The 24,459-nt window shown below is 32.8% G+C and overlaps 1 long non-coding RNA gene across 2 annotated transcripts; it reads right to left on the bottom strand.

Moving 5' to 3' along the window:
• Window positions 1-3,836: 3,836 nt before the first annotated feature.
• Window positions 3,837-23,226, bottom strand: LOC120336157 (uncharacterized). 2 transcript variants are annotated; one of them, XR_013477872.1, is made up of 8 exons: window positions 23,149-23,226; window positions 22,422-22,474; window positions 21,337-21,457; window positions 19,668-19,705; window positions 16,790-16,910; window positions 9,490-9,528; window positions 8,593-8,698; window positions 3,837-4,992 (listed from the first exon to the last, which is right to left on the bottom strand). It is a non-coding gene; the product is annotated as an uncharacterized LOC120336157 (long non-coding RNA). The 2 variants fall into 2 exon arrangements; XR_013477873.1 differs by having other exon boundaries at window positions 22,410-22,474; window positions 23,149-23,196.
• Window positions 23,227-24,459: the final 1,233 nt, after the last annotated feature.

A 24,459-nucleotide genomic window follows, 5' to 3' on the forward strand; every position in this document is an offset into this window, starting at 1 on the left:
AAGTATGGATACAGCATATTACTATAAAAAGCTTTATTAATAAATATTAAATGCCAGCAATAAACATAATACTTGGTGCATTATTGTATCAGTAATAATATAATTAGAAAAATATTATATTGAATTAAAATCAGAATGAACACTAAATGGAAAAAGTCAGCCTGTCTAATGGAACAAATGGAACATATTTACCGGTATTTGTCTCTGGTTTCGTCTTCTTTCAATTTCTTCAGTGCCCTCAAAATTCTGTGCCTAAGAAGCTAAGAAAATATTAACAACATCAAAGCCTAATAAAATTTGTAAAAATATTTACATTTAATTTGTAGATTTTCCTTGTTTCAGTCATTTCCTAATTTCTTCATTGTTTCCTTGTATCAGTCTTTTTTCTTACTTCTTCATAACTCTGTGCCTGAGAAGCTAGAATACCATTAAAAATATCTAAGCCTCATAAAATTCGAAAAATATTTACATGTAATTTGTAGATTTTCCTTCTATTCGTCTTTTCTTGGTTTTTCCAGTGTCTTCATAGTTGTGTGCCTGAGAAACTAGAATAACATTAAAATATCTAAGCCTATTAAAAACCCTATTATTCCTAATGGAGGGATTGGGACTAATCTATCTATAACAAATGAAATATTAAAAACAAAAAATCCATGGCGAGCCCTGTTAATACTTTTCTTCTTTTGTTGGTGTCACGATATCGTTTCCAGTTGAAAATATCTCAAAAATAGAAGAGAAAATATTGGTTATAACAAATAAAATAGGTAAGTATGGATACAGCATATTACTATAAAAAGCTTTATTAATAAATATTAAATGCCAGCAATAAACATAATACTTGGTGCATTATTGTATCAGTAATAATATAATTAGAAAAATATTATATTGAATTAAAATCAAAATGAACACTAAATGGAAAAAGTCAGCCTGTCTAATGGAACAAATGGAACATATTTACCGGTATTTTAGATTTTTCTCTGGTTTCGTCTTCTTTCAATTTCTTCAGTGCCCTCAAAATTCTGTGCCTAAGAAGCTAAGAAAATATTAACAACATCAAAGCCTAATAAAATTTGTAAAAATATTTACATTCAATTTGTAGATTTTCCTTGTTTCAGTCTTTTCCTAATTTCTTCATTGTTTCCTTGTATCAGTATTTTTTCTTACTTCTTCATAATTCTGTGCCTGAGAAGCTAGAATACCATTAAAAATATCTAAGCCTCATAAAATTCGAAAAATATTTACATGTAATTTGTAGATTTTCCTTCTATTCGTCTTTTCTTGGTTTTTCCAGTGTCTTCATAGTTGTGTGCCTGAGAAACTAGAATAACATTAAAAATATCTAAGCCTATTAAAAACCTTATTATTCCTAATGGAGGGATTGGGACCAATCTATCTATAACAAATGAAATATTAAAAACAAAAAATCCATGGCGAGCCCTGTTAATACTTTTCTTCTTTTGTTGGTGTAACGATATCGTTTCCAGTTGAAAATATCTCAAAAACAGAAGAGAAAATAATGATTATAACAAATAAGATAGGCAAGTATGGATACAGCATACTACTAAAAAGCTTTATTAATAAATATTAAATGCCAGCAATAAATATAATACTTGGTGCATTATTGTATCAGTAATAATATAATTAGAAAAATTTTATATCGAAATAAAATCAAAATGAACACTAAATGGAAAAAGTCAGCCTGTCTAATGAAACAAATGTAACATATTTACCGGTATTTTAGATCTGTCTCTGGTTTCGTCCTCTTTCAATTTCTTCAGTGCCTTCAAAATTCTGTGCCTGAGAAGCTAAGAAAATATTAACAACATCAAAGCCTAATAAAATTTGTAAAAATATTTACATTCAATTTGTAGATTTTCCTTGTTTCAGTCTTTTCCTAATTTCTTCATTGTTTCCTTGTATAAGTCTTTTCTTTACTTCTTCATAATTCTGTGCCCGAGAAGCTAGATTACCATTTAAAAGATCTAAGCCTCATACATGCAATTTGTAGATTTTCCTTCTATTCGTCTTTTCTTGATTTTTTCAGTGTCTTCATAGTTGTGTGCCTGAGATGCCAGAATAACATTAAAAATATCTAAGCCTATTAAAAACCCTATTATTCCTAATGGAGGGATTGGGACTATTCTATCTATAACAAATAAAATATTAAAAACAAAAAAGCCATGGCGAGCCGTGTTAATACTTTTCTTCTTTTGTTGGTGTCACGATATCGTTTCCGGTTGAAAATATCTCAAAAATAGAAGAGAAAATATTGATTATAACAAAGAAGATAGGTAAGTATGGATACAGCATATTACCAAAAAAATCTTTCTTAATAAATGGAATGCCAGCAATAAACATAATACTTGGTGCATTATTGTATCAGTAATAATATAATCAAAAAAATATTATATCGAATTAAAATGGAAAAGAACACTAAATGGAAATAGTAAGTCTGCCTAATGAAACAAATGTAACATATTTACCGGTATTTGTCTCTGGTTCCGTCTTCTTTCAATTACTTCAGTACCTTTAAAATTCTGTGCCTGAGAAGCTAAAATATTATTAACAATATCAAAGCCTAATAAAATTTGTAAAAATATTTACATTCAATTTGTAGATTTTCCTAGTTTCAGTTCTTTCCTAATTTCTTCATTGTTTCCTTGTATCAGTCTTTTTTCTTACTGCTTCATAATTCTGTGCCTGAGAAGCTAGATTACCATTAAAATTATCTAAGCCTCATAAAATTCGAAAAATATTTACATGTAATTTGTAGATTTTCCTTCTATTCGTCTTTTCTTGATTTTTCCAGTGTCTTCATAGATGTGTGCCTGAGAAGCTGGAATAACAATAAAAATATCTAAGCCTAAATCTAAGCCCTATCTAAAATATTATATGGAATTAAAATGGAAATGAACACTAAATGGAAATAGTAAGTCTGCCTAATGAAACAAATGTAACATATTTTCCGGTATTTGTCTCTGATTCCGTCTTCTTTCAATTTCTTCAGTACCTTTTAAATTCTGTGTCTGAGAAGCTAAAATATTATTAACAATATCTAAGCCTAATAAAATTTGTAAAAATATTTACATTCAATTTGTAGATTTTCCTTGTTTCAGTTTTTTCCTAATTTCTTCATTGTTTCCTTGTATCAGTCTTTTTTTTTACTTCTTCATAATTCTGTGCCTGAGAATCTAGAATACCATTAAAAATATCTAAGCCTCATAAAATTCGAAAAATATTTACATGTAATTTGTAGATTTTCCTTCTATTCGTCTTTTCTTGATTTTTCCAGTGTCTTCATAGTTGTGTGCCTGAGAAGCTGGAATAACATTAAAAATATCTAAGCCTATTAAAAACCCTATTATTTTTAATGGAGGGATTGGGACTAATCTATCTATAACAAATAAAATATTAAAAACAAAAAAGCCATAGCGAGCCCTGTTAATACTTTTCTTCTTTTGTTGGTGTCACGATATCTTTTCCAGTTGAAAATATCTCAAAAATAGAAGAGAAAATATTGATTATAACAAATAAGATAGGTAAGTATGGATACAGCATATTACTAAAAAAAGCTTCATTAAATAAATATTGAATGCCAGCAATAAACATAATACTTTGTGCATTATTGTGTCAGTAATAATATAATCAGAAAAATATTATATCGAATTAAAATGGAAATGAACACTAAATGGAAATAGTAAGTCTGCCTAATGAAACAAATGTAACATATTTACCAGTATTTGTCTCTGGTTCCGTCTTCTTTCAATTTCTTCAGTACCTTTAAAATTCTGTGCCTGAGAAGCTAAAATAATATTAACAATATCTAAGCCTAATAAAATTTGTAAAAAATATTTACATTCAATTTGTAGATTTTCCTTGTTTCAGTTTTCTCCTAATTTCTTCATTGTTTCCTTGTATCAGTCGTTTTCTTACTTCTTCATAATTCTGGGCCTGAGAAGCTAGAATACCATTAAAAATACCTAAGTCTCCTAAAATTTAAAAAATATTTACATGTAATTTGTAGATTTTCCTTCTATTCGTATTTTCTTGATTTTTCCAGTGTCTTCATAGTTCTGTGCCTGAGAAGCTAGAATAACATTAAAAATATCTAAGCCTAATAAAATCCCTATTATTCCTAAAGGCGGGGATGGGTCTAAATCTATCTACAATGAAAAAATATTCAAAAAAAGCTATGGCAAGCCCTGTTAATACTTTTCTTCCATTGTCGTTGGCACGATATCTTGTTTTCCTGTTGAAAATATCTCAAAAAATACAATAGAAAATAATGACTACAGCAAATAAGATAGATATAAATAAGATATGGAAACTGCATATTACAAAAAAGCTCATTAAAAATATACAATATCAGTAATAAACAATATTATAATTCACAAATCAGTAACATATAATAACAGCAATAAAAATATAAGAATAACGTAAATCGAAAGAATTATTTTAAATTTTTCATAACAGGACATCAAATACAGGATTACATTGCAGGGTGTCAAAATACAAATACCAATTGTATTTAGTTTTCTGAGCTATGATTCAATTCATTGATAAATATACAATCAAGAATCCGTTTGCAATTGTTCAAATTATACAAATAGTTAATTCCTCACGGGTTGACCCATGTTAAACTTCCGCATATAATCCTTTTACATTGTGTATGGCATTTTGGTATAGCTTTAAACAACAGTCTTATTTGATATGAAGGCATTTGTGTGTGCTGCCCAATGCATTTGTTTGCTACCACATATTGGTAATCAGTGCACATGCATACGAGCTTAAAGTACGTATGGCAATGGGATACAGTCTCAAACAAAGGGTGACTTTTTCTATATCAAAGTCTTTTGTGTGGACTCAATGCATTTGTTGGCTAGCACATCTTGATTATCTTTAATAAAACTCTTCTTCATATTTGAATAATTGAGTTCTATTTTTTTTTTTTTGAAAAACAGAAAGAGTCGTCAAGTTCCATAACTGAGGAACCTGTAAAATATATATATACATTGAGTTATCATGTCTTTTTATAATAGAGGAAGTAAATTAAGAGCAACTTATTACGTATGATGAGACTCTACGAGACGCCTATAACGTGTTGGGCGGTGACGTTGCGCGTCATCAACTAACTACCTTAGACTTATAACCTGCCAGTTTTCTCGATATTAACAACTCCACAACTTTGAATATGATTGAAGTCTATCGCTGGCAATGAAATATCCAGTCTACATGAACAAAGTACGAAAAAACAAATAGTATGTGCAAAACGCAATAATGTAGAAGCCAAAACTATTATTGTATAGGGTTGCTAAAGTTTACGACCAACCTAAGTAGGTCGACAACATACTTAATTCCGAAAGATGCAAACAATAGCAACATTAATTTATGCAATATAATTTAACCCATTTAACCAAAATATAATACAAGCCAACAATCAGTTTATTACGGCAATTGAATTGACACTACTTAAACGACAAACTTCTAATGCGAATTAACTCTTAAATAGCCGACTCGCAATGATCCGAAATACCAAAATAATAATAAACAAACAAGAATATGAGAAGACAAGACCGATATAAGATTTTGTTTACGTCAACATGACTATTTTCTTCCCACGAACAGAAGATGAAATTGCCTCAAAGAGAGTAGTCTATGAGCGGTCATTCACCAAAAGTACAATTCCCGATAACTTTCGAAATAACACCGGGTCAAATTCATATACGGAACAAAACAATTAAACTTTGTCTGTAGATGAGAAAATGAATCTTGGTAGTAGTATGTGTATCCAATTACACGCTTAAGATGGCTTAATAAGAGATGCTATTTAATATCATACGAGTTTTAATGTTTGCAGAAAGAGAGTACATTGTTTTACAACGTATCATTTGATACAAAACGCATGCGGTGGATATCAATTTTAAACATTACATTAACGTCCATTACATTATACTAGAGATTCCAACATGAGAGATGTACCAATACTACTTGTCGCCGATACCGATTCGACAACAACGATAAAACGCCGATATCAATATTTTGAAGCAGAAATTGCCGACGTTTACATGCTATGTAAATATTATCTCAAGAGTGCAGTCCAGACTATAGGTAAAGTAACAGTTTGCAAGCATTATTCATGCCACACTTTTTCAGATTGAAAAAACATATTTCAGATAAAAAGATATTAATGTTTTGGGTTCAGATACGTTTTTTAGTTTAAATACATTGCACACTGACGGTAATAATATCGGTGTTTGGTTAGAAAATGCGTTAATGAGCCTTGTTGGCTGTAATTGTGACAAAATTATACTACTTTAAAATTTTGAAAAAATAAAAATAAGGATTCTACTTGCTTTCATGTAGGTACATCCTAAACATCTCATTTGTGGTGCGATGGTTTTGAATTCATATTTTTAAAATATGTTAACGTAACTATAAATATTAGAGAAAACGTATTTTTTTATTTTTATTAATGTGATACGAAATGAATAAAGCAAAGCATTCCAGTAATCTGTCGGCAAAATTTAAATTTAACCAACGCCAAAACTTTGTCTTTCCAAACACAGTTTAACACATAAAAACGTTCTGTCTCATTCTCTGTTTCCTTTCGTGTATATTTTTCAATGCACGCACAAGTTTAACCAGTGCACCGCATTTGTAGCAGAGAAATTATCTAGCCTATTGAGTGAATTTAAGCGCCTTTAGTTGACAGTTAGTTGGACGTGTTTTAACCTAAAATTATTCCAACACTCTCCAACATTAAAATTAGAAACAAGTTAAAGTAATAAAAACGCGGCTATTTGACGAACTACGTATGGTACAACGATATTACAGTGTCATGCCCTTGGCATACCAAAACAAGTTTATAAATGTCCGCTTATCAGCAGTCGATCAGCTATTATAGAAGAACAAATGATTGAGCGAGGGCTTTATTAATATGACTCGGCATGTGTGCAGTGTAAATTGGATATTTTCTGGCTTGCCAGCCTGTTTAGAACTGTTTTCTATGGAACATGGAGGAACAATAATTTTGCAGTTCATTTTCCTCACATCACCACATAGCTTAAGATTTTCGCAAAATATCATTGTGTAATACAGCATTGCTCTGCAAAAGTACTCGCAAGTCCTAATAACGAACAAACTGATCAGTATCGTTACGACAAAATCAGAAAATTCTAAAAAAATTATAAAAAGTCCTCGTGTTACGTGATTTCAAATCTATCAATTTATTACGCTTTATCAGAGAATTATAAGTGACCATTTCATTTCTTTCATAAATTCGTGGAAACGTTCAGCGCTTTTTTGTTGATACGTTTGCTTTAATTTCCCCAATATTTAGCTTAACATACTTACTTTCCATCTTTACCGTTTCACTCAAGTAAAAACAATGAACATCATTTAGCATTTCCCAATGTATTTTTGTACGGATAAGACATTCATGCGACAATGACTAAGAAATGAATTATTGTATATCAGACTTTTTTTTATTTTAATAAAAATTTAAATTTGCCAAACACAAATCTGAGTCGGGCATTTGAGTTAATGACAAATTTAAGTTCAATTCAATTGAAGCATTTTTTTCAAAAAAACAAAAAAAAATGCAGATTTCAAATTTTTAAATCATTCTCAACCCGAACCCGGGGGTGTTTTCCCAAATCTCTCATTTTTCTTAAGAAACATTCTCAATTGTGGTAATATACTTGGAACACAATAAGTTTTTTCAAAAATATTGAACTATTTCAAACTTTTCCGACCTAGCGGGGAAAAATTTGAAAATTCCATTAAATCGAACACTGATATAAAAAACTTATTCAACAAAAAGTTGCGGTGGCACAATGTGGTATTCGAAGACGGTAAATTTTACAAAAATTGATTAATTTCAGAAGAATATTCAATTATTTCGATCTAATTCCGACTTGGGGGTTAAAATTTGAATGTACCAGTAGTTTTTCGAACTATGTCATTATGTGAACTATATGAACTATGTCAAGTTTTGGGTTTATGAATGACAGAAAATATAATTCGATATGAATTGGATATATATTTCATCAAATCTATTTGTACCTGTCTGTCTATACTTTATGGCAACATCGAAAAAAATAATACTACGTAACAATGTGTGATTTTTCAAATTCTAGTTAACCTTAACCTTCTCGATCCTGTCGAACCCCTGCGCTATCATGAAAGCTCTCGCCAAACCCAATCGTACCGAACAGTTGATATTAGGTGCCCAATCCTAACTTTATAAAGGGGAAACCTAATTTCGTGCAAGGTTACAGAAAATGAAAAGATTCATCTCGAAAATCCTAGATTTTCAATAACAACCCAAGATGTTTCAAAGTCATAAGGGCACTATCATATAAGCACAAACACCCAAGCGCGCGACATCCGTGGAGATGACAGGTTAACAAAAACGTACACATGCATCACATAACTTTACAAAATTATATCAATAAAATTGGGCGAAATATTTTGGACATTTTGTGAGAATAATTCAAACATTTGCAGCTCTTCCTGACTAGCGGGATTTAACATGATATATCAGTTTATACCTGACAAAATATAAATTGAAAGATTTATAGGATTACATACTCGCTCTTTACTATGTAGGCTTCCATCTCACTCCGTGATGCACCAGACTATTAACAATGCCGATTCCGTTTGATGCAATGACTCTTTCAAGCAGTGTTTTAGAAAACTGAAAATAAATATATAGTTTCATTATCAAGTATTGGATTATTAAATCAAAGAAAAATACTGAGGTGAAGAAAAGGTAAGCTTATATTAAAAATACATAAAAAAATCAATCTAATGTCATGATTATGTCTATCTAACTTTAGGTGAAACTAAATTTCGTTGCCCTAAGACACTATCAAGTTATTCAAATCACAAAAAATGCTATTTGACAGAAATACAGAGAAGAGATATAGTTGTTCGAACTATGTCATTATCAACCTTTTGAATTGTAATTAACAGAAATACAGCGAAGCTAAGGTTATACTAGAAATTAAAAAAAAAATTATTATTAATTTTTCGTTTATTCTAAAATTATTTTTTTCAATTTTCCAAAATTTCCACGAAAATTACAATTTGTACTTAATTTGAATGATCTGTCAGTGCAATATATTGTATCTCATCATATAAATATTGACCAGTCAATTTTTTACTAGTTCAGTGGTTTCAAACGGTGGGGCGCGCCTCACAAGGAAACGTAAACATTTTAAGGTGACGTGAAGCTGATTGATGAAACTTAAAAAAAGCCTAAAATCTTGTTCGCTTTATTTTCCTAATTTATTTCATTATTTACGTTCCATCCACCTTTTTGCAACGTGCTTCTTGACAAAAACTTCCGCCTTAACTATCTGTGTTTTTGTAGCACATTGTTAACTAGTTATTTTGAGGTGGGGCGCGAGACTTGAGAAATTCCAAACTTGGGCGGCTCAAAATGTTTGTGTACCACAGCCCACAGGCATTGTGCGTTATATTTACCTTAATATTCAGGTCCTCTCTTCTTTTTCTTCCCAACAACTAAAAATATATATTTCATCAATTAATTTTCAATTAAGTTACATTAGCCACAGAGATTGTAGATATTATACATTCATTATAAGAACATAAAATATCAATACTCAAAATAAACTAGGGACTAGAGAATATATTTCTAGAAAACTTATGGACATGAAGGCATGGGGGTATAGAAACACTACCAATGAAGGTCTATACTGGTTATAAGATACTTACGGCTATAGTAAATTATGGGAAATTTAATTTTAGGACACGCACCATATTGTTAAACCAGTACCGATGGGTGTGAGATTCAAGATTATATTAATAAATTTGTATGTTATCGTTATTCGAAACACATTTCACCTTCCAACGCTCAACAGAATATCGATAACGGTATCAACATACAAGGGGTTGTACAACTACATTAACACTTTGTCAGATCCACTTACATAGTATGGTACTTCGCGTGAACTACCATTTGTGGTGAAAACGGGTTTCAAGTTTAATAAAAATGGGTATATGGTATACAGAATGATAAGGACTATGCCTGTAACGAAATTAGACATGTTAGCCTAGGTACCTCATGATAAACAATTTTAGAGTCGTAATATTCGCATTAATACAGCGTCATACATATTACATACACACATGAATATAAGATATGAATACTCGCACATTAGGAATATTGCCAGCTTCGAACACTTATCAACATGAAACATATGATTACAGCGACTACCAAGGATTACTTGCTTCTAACACTTATCAATATGAATAGTAAGGTTACTTGGACTAACAAGAATTGCCAGCTTTAAACACTTATCAATATGAACTGTATGGTTACTTGGACTATCAAGGATTGCCAGCTTCGAACACTTATCAATATGAATCGTATGGTTACTTGGACTACCATGAATTGCCAGCTTCGACCACTTATCAATATGAATTGTATGGTTACTTGGATTACCAAAGATTGCCAGTTTCGAACACTTATTAATATGAACTGTATGGTTACTTGGAATACCAAGGATTGCTAGCTTCGAACACTTATCAATATGAATCGTATGGTTACTTGGACTACCAAGGATTGCCAGCTTCGAACACTTTTCAATATGAATTGTATGGTTACTTGGATTACCAAATATTGCCAGCTTCAAACACCTATCAATATGAATTGTATGATTACTGGGAGTAACAAGGATTGCCAGCTTTGAACACATATCAACATGAAACGTATGGTTATTGATTACTGGGACTACCAACGGAAGTATAAGTCGAATGTAGGGGATTTACGCCTACATTGGTGAAATTGGCCTAATATTATCCCTATTGAAAATTTCAGTTTGGGACACGAAGTACATGATTAACCAGCACCGAAGGTAGTAAGATCCACGGTTATATTAATGTACTAGATTAGACTCACTCCAATATTACCAGTATTGAAAATTTATTGCGATTCTGGATTGGAACATGAATGGCATGGTTATTAACTGTTTACTACCAGGTGGTATAAACCAGTTAATCGTTTAACGAGCCTACAACTTAAATATAATTAGACGAATAATAACACGCAAAAAAGTTGACGCTGAGTCCACTGTGCAGGGGTTCAATACCGCAGAAAATATTTAAATGCTCCTTTACAATGCTTCTTGAAATGCAATGAAATGAGGAAATAAAATTCATATGTTATATTCGAGAGATGCATCAATGCGTGATTTTTATAAAGAAAATTTCTCATAATTTGACAAACCTTGCAAAAAAGGCAGAAGGCAGAAACCTGGATTCCTTTACTTACGACCTGTTTTATGGTGAAGAAGGGGTTTGTAACAAAACAAGTGCTGTCAAAACAAAGAAATCGAATTCGATCAGTAAACGGGGTGATTTGAGATTGTGGCTTACGAAAATGTCACCAAAAATTTAAAAAAAAAACTCGCTGGAAGACCACTAAGCTAATATATCTCATTAAAAACACAATAAACTATGATTTATCTTGTTTATTTGTTCTGTATTATATTCGTTTCTGACCTCAAATGTTTTTGTAAACGGGGAGGCGATGAAATTGTATATTTACCCTATATATTACTGCGACTAAAAAGTTTGGAAACCACTGGTATAGACCATGATAATTTACAATTACATTTCTGATCTTAGTCGGATTCTTTTTTTATAGTATGATATTATTTTGTGGTAAAAACAAGTTTTGCTCATAAGATTAAACAAGTAAATTCTACACAGAATATTAATGACCATTTTATCAATAACGTAATACCTGTATAAATAAAACATAAGAAATATAGACATGCTTGTATCCGTGAAACCCGTGTATTTATTCTATTTTACCATTTATTTAGATGTACTCGTATACCCATAATAACCTAACATATTAGTACCAGCATTCAACGATATAGCAATACGAAATACATTTCTAAATGCAGACAATTATGAACATGAACGGACTATTACCAATAGAATTTATGGCTATATTGATACGTTACAGCAGTGGTTGACAAAGTGGGCGTCGTTTCAATTTTGCTCGGGCATCGCGAAATTTTTTTTCTTTTTTTGCAGAATCTCTTTTGGGCGCATAGAAAAAAGTAATATTACAAGCGTGAAAACGATACTATACAAGAAGTCTAAAAACGCAAGTATGACGTAGGCTACATTGACTTTGAATCGTTCAAGTAAAAAGGCTCCGTGGTTTTTGTTGCATATGGGGATGCATTAGATAACATGTTTCACTGGCCAAAATCTTGCCTCAACAATACCGCTTTCTTCGCCGTTTTTGAACGGAATCGTTTTAAAAAGAAATTTTAATTCTGAAAATGTATTGAGTTATTGGATTTCCTTCAATAAGGATTATCCCTCCTTGGTAGAAAATGCGTTGTGCACTCTGATCCCTTTTGGGACTCCGTATTCATGTAAAGCAGGTTTTTCGACCATGGCTGTAATACACACAAAATATTGATCTCGAGTAAATGTTGAGAGGGAAATGCGTGCGGCTCTCACAATTCTTACCAAAGTTCAGACAGTGACAATTGTAAAAAGACGAAAGTATTCCCATCCCATTGAATGCAATTTTACTGACTTTAAAAACTCATCGCAAAAATGGCACGGTTAACTGGTTAGTACCAACGGCCGGCAACTAACTTGCCTAATGTTAAACAAGTTCATGGACGCCATCTTGTGCCATATTTGGGAAACGCGAAACAATGGAGTCTTATGGGAAATTTTCGTCGTGTTGTTGTACCGAATCGAATAAGTCCGCTGCTATAAGGGCTAGAATGAAACTGAAGGGTGGGCTTTGAACTTTAAGATATATGCTATCTAAATATATAAATAAATTAAGAATAAAAAAACTATCTAATGCGTTAAATTTGACCCCAAACACAGCTTAGATCCATTTTTGGTCATTTTTTCAAAGATTTTATAGTGATACGCTAATTTGAGGCAGTAAAATGTCTCCGCAACAATCCTACAATGTCATTTGTTCTTCTAGCGCAGCTTGGAGCCGAGCAGTAAGGCATTATGTAGCTTGATAGACGAAAAATGTTAACCATAAAATAAAAACGGCCATTGAAGCAAAGTTGGGTCGGCCGGTAATTTCGACGAATAAATACAACTTTTCATCTGTGACATCATAAGGAACGCCATCGTCAAATGGTTAATTATGACGATTAGAATGGCCAATTTACTTCGGAAGCAACTCGGAACCGGTATACCTGTCTTCAAAGACAATTTAATGTACTATAAATGTAATTTGGCCAACATGAAAGGATATAAGCATGTTCGGCTAAGATTCTACTTCAAAACGCGACCTTCACAAAATTTTTCTACCTAAAATATTAGTGAAAATAATAGGTATGTTTCAATAATTGTGTTGGAACTTCTCATAAGGCGCCGTGTTAAATTGCCGAGAACAATAGGCACAAAATGGCGTCCATTGTCTGAGCGTTGCCTCGCTTATATTATAATATTATATACACGCTTTGGTTAGTACCATGATCACACACCATGATAATTTCAAATTACATATATAAGATTATCCAGATTGGCTCATAAAATTAAATCAATAAATCCTATGCAGGATAACAATGACTATGCTATCAATGAAGAAGGCAATATACGTATAAATATGACACAGGATATATAGACATCCTTGTATCTGCAAAACTCAGTGTGTACTCAATTTAATTCATTAATCATAGACATGAGTTGCCATGTTTTAGAATTTATGATTTCTCCTATATATTATTATTGATACAATGCTGTTTTAGCAGTTAGCTAGACGTTAGCTAGAGGATTCAATGGAGAAAACAATAAAGAAGTACTGATACTTATTTCTTAAGAAGAAAAAAAAACATTTCATAAGTATAATATAGCTATGAAAATATTTTTACGAATTGTGGTGATTTCAATGTAACTCTTGTTATGAGAATGCTCGCCACACTTCAAAAATAACGAGCTAGCAATAAGCTACAAATAACAAATAGTATGTTTCATTCAAAAATACCTTAAAAATACGGGGATGGAATATAAATATCCAAAATATCCACGATTAAGTCCAACAAACAAAAAATAGATTTAATTAGCTACATGCTCCCTCAAAAATTGTCCACGCCCCCTTTGCAAGGCGCGCCCCGCCGTTTGAGAACCATTGCCCCAGTGAAGAATTGCTGATACATTTTTAATGCTAAATTACAGTTTTTTGGGTAGAATATTAAATTTCATGCGGACGAAGAAATGAACACGGGTCCGGTTCCAAAAGCTTTGCCATATAAAATTATGAGCGCGCATTGGTGCCTAAACTAACAGCATTACTGCAAACACAAGGGAAAAAGTTCCTTCTCAGGAATGACAAAAATCTAACAGAATTTGGAACAAAGTAATGCAATTTTTAACCCGAATATTGGGCGGTAATATGACAAAAACACGATTTTTTATTGCTAAAATTTATTTTTGTCTTTTTCGCTTATTAGCCAGAAAAAAACGGTAGTGGTGCTCATCATGATATTATAAAGTAATTAAGGGATTTTCCATAGATAATTTCTTATGACCGACAAACCAAAGCTGAGTGTTTACTCAATATGATAAATATAATACTCTGTCTGCAGGTTTCCCGAAAAAATTACAAATAATATTTGTTGATAGATATACATACAACTTACAAGTATAGTTCACACGATTGGAAAAAACAAATTAGTTTCAAATTGCATTTAACAAAATAAATAACATTATATGATTATGCGACACATGCTAATAAATATAGACATAAGCACCCTGTTCATAGATTATATTTTTCCGTCCCATTCTCCTCCCATCCCATAGCAATTATCCTTGTCCCATCCCATCCCATGGAATTCCCATTGTAATAAAATTCAATAAAAATTGTTAGGTTTTGCTTCCAATAAATAGGACTACATGTAAAAAGAGAAAAGCGAAACAACAACATTTACGGACTTTGTTAACTTTATATTCATAACTATTATACATGTGTCCATCAGCCCTTTCACGAGGTATATTGTTAATGCTGAATATGTTTTGCTGTTTATAACTAATAAGAGGGCTATGCTCAAATATAGGGACACGGAATCCATAATGAAATTTTTTACCATCATTTTCCCGAAAATCATACGGATTTCGTGTCCCACGTGTCCCATGGGAAATACAAATGTGTGTTGTCCCATCCCATACCATGGGACGTTCCCATGGACAAGCATGGACATAAGGTAACTATCGCGATAATGCGTATCCATATTAAGTTTTTGGCCATTTGGAAGCGTTGCCACAAAATCTTAATATGGCAAGCTGGAGTGAATATTTAAATATTAGATGCAAACAGCTAATTTTCAAAGAGATGCTAGAATTGTACAATATTCTGCCTAAAACTCAGCTATTAAACATGTACAACGATACTTCAAACACTCTTACAAAAATTTCTCCCTTGGTCTATTTGTGCATAGGTTCTCAAAGTGCTCAGTGAGTAAAACCTATGCGCTTCGTGAGCCATTCGATTACTTATTAAAATAATGGTTTGGCTAATTTTGTGACTGTCAAAAGAAGTAATAACATCAATAATAATATTTGACATCAGTAGCGTCGAAATATGACAACGAGCGTAAATTCAAATGTGACATTATCTATAAGTAGGATCGCAGTGGATAAAAAATTTTTTCTCGAGTAAAATATTCAATTCATAGCCGGTGCAAGCATTTAAAATGTCTTGTCATAGTAATTTCATAGAAATTTAATGGTGTTCTTCGTTACTCGAATTTTAGTCGAGAAAACTTTTACGAATATTAAAATGAAAAATCACTATTTAAAAACTGCATAAAATACGTCCCAAACTGCCAACTACAAGTAGACCGGAATCGTATTTTAAGGTTAGTCAAATTTGATTTGCTTTTTCAGCACTCAAAATTATTTTAAAGATATGGACAAAATACAAACGATTGTAATTTAAAATATTGCAAAAAAAATTGATCGATATATTTTGCATTAATTATCTTATATATCGTCACATACCAAGAAAAAGACGCATTGGGCTCCATCGTTAGTTTTAAAATAGACAAAAGGTACATCGTGCGAACAATTTACTGTGTTTCGATTTTAGTTACTATATTGTATAGTTGTACACATTTTAAAGAAATCCCAACATAACACAAAATTACAATGTCTAAAAACGGGACTGCTAAAACAAAACTTATGGTGAAATCTTCCGTTTTAGATTTTAGTTTTAATATTTTATAATGCCGCTTTTTAACAAGAAATTAAGTTGCGGATTCACCTCTTTATTATTTATTCCTAGCTTCTCTTCACCGATTTTTATAATATAGTATTCTAACTTGTTTCGCACACTGGAATTTTAATTCTGCACAGGAAAAAAAAATTATCGTTGGCTTCGTAGAACAATACAGACAAATGCCAAAAAAAGTTTGTGATTCAGAGAGAATAAATAAGTTGTTTAATAAAAAACACGTCACGATGACAAAAACTATCGGCGATTCTAACAAAATGTCATCGCGTACGTTATTTTTCAGTATTCCAAAAACACCAAAAGGGTTTTCATGTTTTTTGAGTTTACAGCCTTATATTTAATTTATCTATAAAATTTAGATTTATTTATGCCTGGTATTAAGCATGTTAAAAATGTTTAGCATTTAAATTAGGTAAAATAATTTTAACTTAAAAATAGTAATAGATAACAATTTCAAAATTTATTGTGGGGATCCGTGAATAATGGTGATGAGTGTAAATTAGGAAGATTCAAAAGATTTTAATAACATACTTGCTCTTTAGATTCGAAGTAGCCATTTCTCTCAGTGATGCATAATCGGACAAATAACTCCGCATGTCTTTAGATATAATGATAAATTGCCTTTCCCGCTTTCAAGAGGTGTTTCAGAAAGCTGAAATTTATATGAGATAATGAAATGTAGGTAAATTTTGTATCATATGGATTTGAAATAAATAAAGCTGTTTGAACTATGTCATTATTAAGTTTTGAGTTACAGAAAATGTAACTTGACAGGAGCACAGAGAAGCTATGCTTATACTTTAGATCAGTGGTCGGCAACCACCGGGCCGCGGCCCATCGCCGGTCCGCGGAGAGGTTACTGCCGGTCCGCAGAGAGGTGACACAAAAACGGACAAGGCCGAAATAAAACCTCTACAATCTAACCACAAACCCTACAATTAAAAAACAGCATTTAACAGTAAATCAGACAAACACAACACCAGGGGTCGGAAAAAATGCGGCCCGTGAGCTAATTTGTTGCGGCTCATAAACGACTCGACATTTATTAAATAAAACAAAAATTAATCCCAAATTTATTATTGTTTCTACACGGATTTATTTGCGGAGCGACGCGGGTCGAGCATTCCAAAATGCTTGAACGGGAAAATATTTTTCGTTCTTGCGCATTCCAAAACCGGTTTGCTCGATATGCCCAGTCAGCATCGCAGTTGTTAGGTTTCAACGACAAACTTGTTATGAAACGAGTCGTCGAAAGTTCGACCCCGAGACCCGGGACTGCGCCACAGCTCATCTGTGCGACAGTGCAAAAGGTGTAATGTGCACGTTTGGAAGAACATATGGCCTTGAGCAGCTTTATCTAAAATGAATTACACTTAGATTAAATTTCGTATACTCGCTTGTCGAAATATCATCATTGGAACGACGATTTGCCACAAAAACATCAACTTTTACATTGATAATAAGGCCTGGCTTGAGGCCTGGTTTTCAATATTGATACCTACAAAAACGAAATGGGCTGGAAGTAAGAAACACGTTACGTGTGTCAATGTCGACCATATCTCGAATATGGGAACAGTTAATGGCCATCAAACAAATACAGACATCACATTAAATAGCATCACCGACGTTTTTAGTATATTGTCAAAATAAATTTCCTAAAGCGTATAATTTGAGGCATTGGCTTAGTTCGTTTATATAAAGGTTGTCCGCCAAAAGTTTGGTCAAACTTTACCGGTCCATCACTTGAAAAAGGTTGCCAATCACTGCTTTAGATCAGTGTTTCGCAACCCAAGTCCGCGGTTTCAAATGAGTCGGAGCATTGGAATGAGTCCGCAACGAGCCAGAAATTCACTGCGGTCTGCAAACGTTTTCGCGAAACTTAACTGTCAGCCTAGTTACGATTTACGTTAGAGTTTACATAAAACATAAAAGGCAAGTTTATTCACATACCATTATTCGAGTCAATAATTACTGGTTAATGAGTAGAACTTGGCATATATTCGAATATTCAACTATTAGAATAGCAATTTACTATTCGAAAATTTGGTAACAGCTGACGCGTCGCTTAATCAAACGATTGGATTTCCCAACTCACTTGCGGATTTCCAACGAAAACACACGCTTCGAGAGAGTTTGCAGGTTCGAACAACGAGGAATAATTTTTTTTTCTGGTAGGTGTCAATAGTGGCAACTCAAATTTTCTAAATTGAAAAGCGGCAATACAAAATACTAAAAATAAAACGGATTACAACATAAGTTTTGTTTTATGATTGTCCGCGACCGATTAAAAACGCTTTTTTAGACATTACAAATTGCAAAATTTCGGATGCTACCGTAGTGTACGTACCATGGCATCTTTTCTTAGGATTCTTTTCCTTACTGTCTCCACATTGGAACGTACAGTAATGGATCGCCGTAGGTGTTGTACAAACAGCTCAGATTTAACGAATTCACGAAAACACAAATCAAAACAAAATATAATCGGGCACTTGACCACTTTGATATTTTCTGAGTAGTATTATTTCGTCAGCACAATTGCAGATTAAAATCATCACAATTACTTAATAGCAAAGCATGACGATGAATATGTATTTTTGAATTTACTCATAAACTTTAAATATATTTTTAATATGTATCAAAACTAAATATAATCGGGCAATATATTCACACATTATCATGTTCGCAGATTGCCGTGGCATTTTAAAGAAGTAATGCTTTCATCTTGTTGTAAGTCGACGCAACAGCGAGTTACCATGAACACAATTTAATTAAAATAGAAAGACATTTAATTTCTTGTCGTTGTCATGAACTGAATATTGTGCGACAGAAACGGCCATTATACACTATACACTAAAAAATAGGCGGGAAAGATAAAGTCCAACAAATATTTCTATTCCTAATTACCTCTACGCCACTTGAAAAATTGTCCACGCCCTTCTAAAGATACAAAGACGACAACTTGTAGCCTATTGTTATCCATTTACATCCATTCTTAAATTATTTGCAGATTTTCAATATTATAAATATTACTTATTTGGAATCATCTGCCAGTGTGCTATATTTATATCTCATTATCTAAATCGTAACTAGTTAATTACCTATCGATCTTAAGATCGGTAAGTATGTTGATAGGTATTTGTTTGTTTGTCTGTTAGATGCACGCGATATCTCACGAAAGAGAGATTCAATCTGCTCTAAATTTTGCATGTGCTTTCATCGTAGCTCGGATCAGAAGCCTATTTTGAATGGATTATGTCGTATAATTAGCGAGGTATTAATTAATTAATGATGGGACACACGGTGTCACTATGGAGTAAGACCACTGTTTTGGGGGATCCCCTAACCTTCGATCGATAAGTCTTCGGTTTCGAACCGAATTCTAGTTATTTATTAGTGTTTTATATTTTACCTTCAAGTTCTCTATAGTCTTTCCTTCCCAGCGACTTCCTGAAAATATACGTATATAAAAAACTTCAGCTACAGACATTGTAGACATTATATACATATATATATAAATAAGATCATGACAGATCATTACTACGAAATAAACGATAGGGAAATATGGAATATATTTCCAGATTCAAACGTTTATGAACATGGGACGGTATGATTACTGAGGCTACTAGCATATAGGCTGACTATAGTAGATTTACAATTTGGTGGGATCTCATGTATATAGTAACCTTCAAACTGGTTATCAAGCAGCGACGCCCAAGTTTCTAATGTCTAATTAAAAAGCAAGAATTCTGAGTTTTGAAAATACTATATCTTATATTGACGGTGAGTGCCGTCAGTGACACAAGTTCTTCAAGATGTAAGATTAACGGATTTCATACACTTAGTATGACTCACTCTTATAATATCATCACTGGAAATTTGGAGCGTTACCAGTTTGAACTACTTGGTAACATAAAAGGCATGATTATCAACTGTTCATTACCAGAGCGAGCAGGTCACACGATGAGCTACAGTTACACTTGAGGAATCAGCCTGATTAAATTATAATATATAGTATGGTAGTTAGTGTGAACTACGATTTGTGGTAAAAACGCTTATCAGATTAATAAAAAAGACCAGGACAACGATTTCAACAAATTAGGCATATTAGCGTATATATAGGCACTCTATAATAACCAAAAGTTAAACAATAAGTTTTAATATTCGCATGGTTATTAAGTTGGGGTTGTGTTTTAAATGAATTGCACTTAACGAGGCATAGTTCAAATCTTTCAGTATATCTGCAGATATACACTGCTGGATTAACTTAAGTATCACTATGAAAAAAATTCACTGTTTGTCGTAATCACAACCTGACGCCCTATTGCGATGAAACGTCTTTTATTTATGCTGGCCTAATGACCTTCAAATAAACTGACATTACAAGATAGTAGATAATAAACGAAGCACAACTGGTGTTAGCAAAACGCAAATTACATCGTTTTGTTAACACCGGTTGTTGGCTTCATTTATTATCAACATGAGTTTACCTGGTGGCAATCATGCATTACAAGATAGTAATTGGCCTTTCGGTTTGGACGATTGAACGAAACAACAGCAGATGAGCAGTTAGCCCATGAAGGTGCAGCGCTGTACTGACTACGCCATTATTCACCGGATATTGCTACAGTTAATTTGTAGTACAGAATAGTTAATTCCGCGATTCTACGAAATGAACATGGTATGGTTTTAACAGATTTTGCCATACACAATTATGAGCGCGCATCGGTGCCCAAACTGACAAAATGAAGATCAATGTAATGCATTCTTGTGTCTCGAATATTGGGCGGGAACGAAAAAAGTCTAATTATTTTTTCTAAAAAATGACCCCCGCCTTTTATCACTGGGCTGACTCAATAGCCAGAATAAAACGGTAGTTGTGCGAATCATAATATTATGAAATTTTGAGGTTGTAATTTATAGAAAATTTCATTTGACAGACGAAACAAAACTAAGCTTATACTCAATATATATATATATTGAAAGTAATAATTTGTCTGTAGATTTCCCGAAAATAATACAATATATCATTTATCTATAGACATGTAAATTGAAAGATTTCAAATGATTTGGTTACGTACTTGCTCTTCAAACTTGATAGGCCTCCATCTCACTCTCAGTGATGAAAACCTAGCACTTGACGAATTTCTTTTAGTCCAACGATGAATTGTCCCGCCGACTTTCGAGCAGGGCTTTAAAAAGCTGAAAATCAATATATATGTCAGGATTTTGTGTAAGCCAATTCTAAATTTGAATTAAACTAAATTTTGTTGAGCCAACTATGCAATTATTCATCATTTTCAACTATGTCGCTGATTTTCCAAAATTACATCCTTTAGTTAAAATGATATGATAGTGCATTATATTGTACCTCATTTTGTATTCTTAATTAAAGTAAGACTCTTTTCTGAATATTTTCTTCTAAAAATATACGTAAGTTTCAATAAAATACGTAAATACGTAAAATTTATTCAGCTATTGCCATTAAATTTCAAATATATACTTTATAACATATCAGGTGTAGTTTTCAAACTGCACAAATTGCAAATATTACAATAACAATAAAATACCCAATGACGTTTTATACTTGTTTCATGGAGTATATGACTAATTACTTCTGATCAGTAACTTGTAGCATTATCACATTGTTCACGGTTGGGATCGCAAATTGGGGATCGATATCCAGCAGAGGAGCGTGCAACAAATTTTAGGGGTCGCAAAGAGTACACCAATTTGATACAAGGTACTATATTTATAGTACTTTTTTGGACTCTGCTTCGAAACACAATTATTAAAACTTGTGCAAAATCTAAATCTTACAATTTCGATAGAATGCACAGGATCAAATAAGCGTAATAACAATGTTGGCTTGCATCGAACTATTTAGCATTCTAAACGTTAACGGTGGTCTTATATTTTTGAACTTTTGAATCGAAAGACAATTATTGAAACTTATTATTGAAAATATAAGTCTTACAATTTCGAGAGAAAGCACACAATCAAATAAATAAGTGGCATAACAATGCTGACTCTGATCGCAAGACCCGAGACGCGGTGCGCTCGCATCGAATTGTTTAGCATTTTAAACAAAAACAGTGGTATACAGGAATCAATAGGCGTCGAAAGTCAAATAAAATGTTCAAATAATATTTACTTGCAATATTACCCGTTCGTTACTTTGTTGTGTCTTTGAATCTTTAACCTTTAATATTTCTGCACCTGAAAAAAAGTTAAGATATTGATAAATAAACTATCGCAGAACTGTAGCTAGCATATTCAATGGACAGTGGGACTGAATCTATCGGATCTTTTGCACAAAGATCCCGCCACGTTTTAAAATGACATACCGTTAGTAATTATCCATTTGGGGTTAGGAATGATTTAAAAATTTGAATTTCCCGCGCAATCTGCATTCCTAACTTACTAATTCTCTTATTTTGAACGTTGGTAGGGTCTTTGTACAAAGATCCAATCTATACACAATAATATATCAAGGTAAAAAGGCTACGGCGAATCTCTATTAAACCATGGATTTTGCGCTACATTTGCGAAAGTTTTGAAAGTTATGCATTACATTCATGTAAAGCGTACCATGTTGAATGCAGCTTACGTAGTTACGTAAATCAGTGTATTACGTTTAAGTTTCTTATTATGATAAGTTTATGTATTGCCATATAGCATTTAAGTTTGGCCTATTTGTGAGAAAACGATGAAACCCGCTGTTAGTGAGTTCGATACAAGAGAGAATCATCCATCAATCTAGACTTCTGTATTTGGATAATAATTCCAATTCGTAAAGACCCGAAAATCTCTAATTTACCACTTATACAATAGTAAAATGAAATCAATATAATAGCAATGAAAACAATAGGTATAAAGAACATTTAGCTCACCTGAATATTAGTTCGAACTCACTGTCATAATCCACAGTCAGCCTATCCATAAATCCTACACAAAATCATCTTAACACGGACATTTGTGACTGACTAAAAGCGATGTCGCTTGTGGCTTCCCGCGCAAAAATATTTGACGAAAAAAGCTAACTAATTGTTTGATTACATTAATTACTCCAGGTTGTTGTTACGAGGCGATCACGCTTCTGAAGCGTGATCTCAAAGATACAAAATGCAAATGACGGTTGGGATTTGCTTCATACATCGTATAATACCTAGTTCACAGTAATATTCTCAGGATCTTTTGTACCAAGCCCCACCCCAAAACAACACCCCGCCAACGCTCGAATTAAATAGAAATAGTAATTATTCAGTTAAGGTGAGGGATGCAGATTCAGCCGGAAATTCAAATTTTCAAATCGTTCCTAACCCAAAACCCTAACTGCATATTTACTTATTTTTTATTTTAAAACGTGACAGGGGTGTTTATCTCAGATCACACATTTTTGCATCAGTGACGGGAGCTTAGTACAAAGAATCCAGCAATTCCATTATATTTGTCTGTTTATATTTGTAGTGTAAACGCGCACGTGAATACCATCAAAAATGCAACCCTCCCACAACTCAATAAAAGAATAACGGCGTATACAAGTTTAGCGTTATATCAATGCATTCTCTGCATTGGCGTACAAATCTTAGCTCATAAGGTCTAGCGCTTAGGTCATAATGTGACGTTGTTCCGATGCCTACTGTATAGTAATTTCTTCGCCCAAACCAAACGGCGGAGACATAACATCAGCAACAGCATTAATCACGGTTCTATGTGAAGTAATTAATTGACTGCTTAATACAAGAGCATACCGACGACAACAACTGATAACATATAGATCATCTATTCGAGACCATTCAAATATTTGGTGTTATGGAGCTCGTGACGAGGTAGACGTAACCCCATAATAAGGACGTAACAAAAACAAATTGTTACTTACCGATCATTATTAATGAGTGAATTGGAATTACTATATTCTATAACTCGAATGTATTTGCTGCTTCTTGAATGTTAATAATGCCATTTTGAGTAAACGAATAGATCGCGGAGACCCTATGTCCGTATGAAACACTTTATTAATCATGGAATATCCCAAGAAACGTAAAGTTGACAGAGGGTGTCGAGCATTTGACAAAGATTGGATACCGAAGTATTTTTTGTAATAATCAGTCCCACCGAGGACTTCATTTTCTCACATCTGGCCCGTCGACTAGATAAGTTGTCCCCCTCTGATCCAGGCTAAGGATATACACGTATTTTAA

Source organism: Styela clava, chromosome 9, assembly GCF_964204865.1.
Source record: "Styela clava chromosome 9, kaStyClav1.hap1.2, whole genome shotgun sequence".
NCBI classification, from domain to species: Eukaryota; Metazoa; Chordata; class Ascidiacea; order Stolidobranchia; family Styelidae; genus Styela; species Styela clava.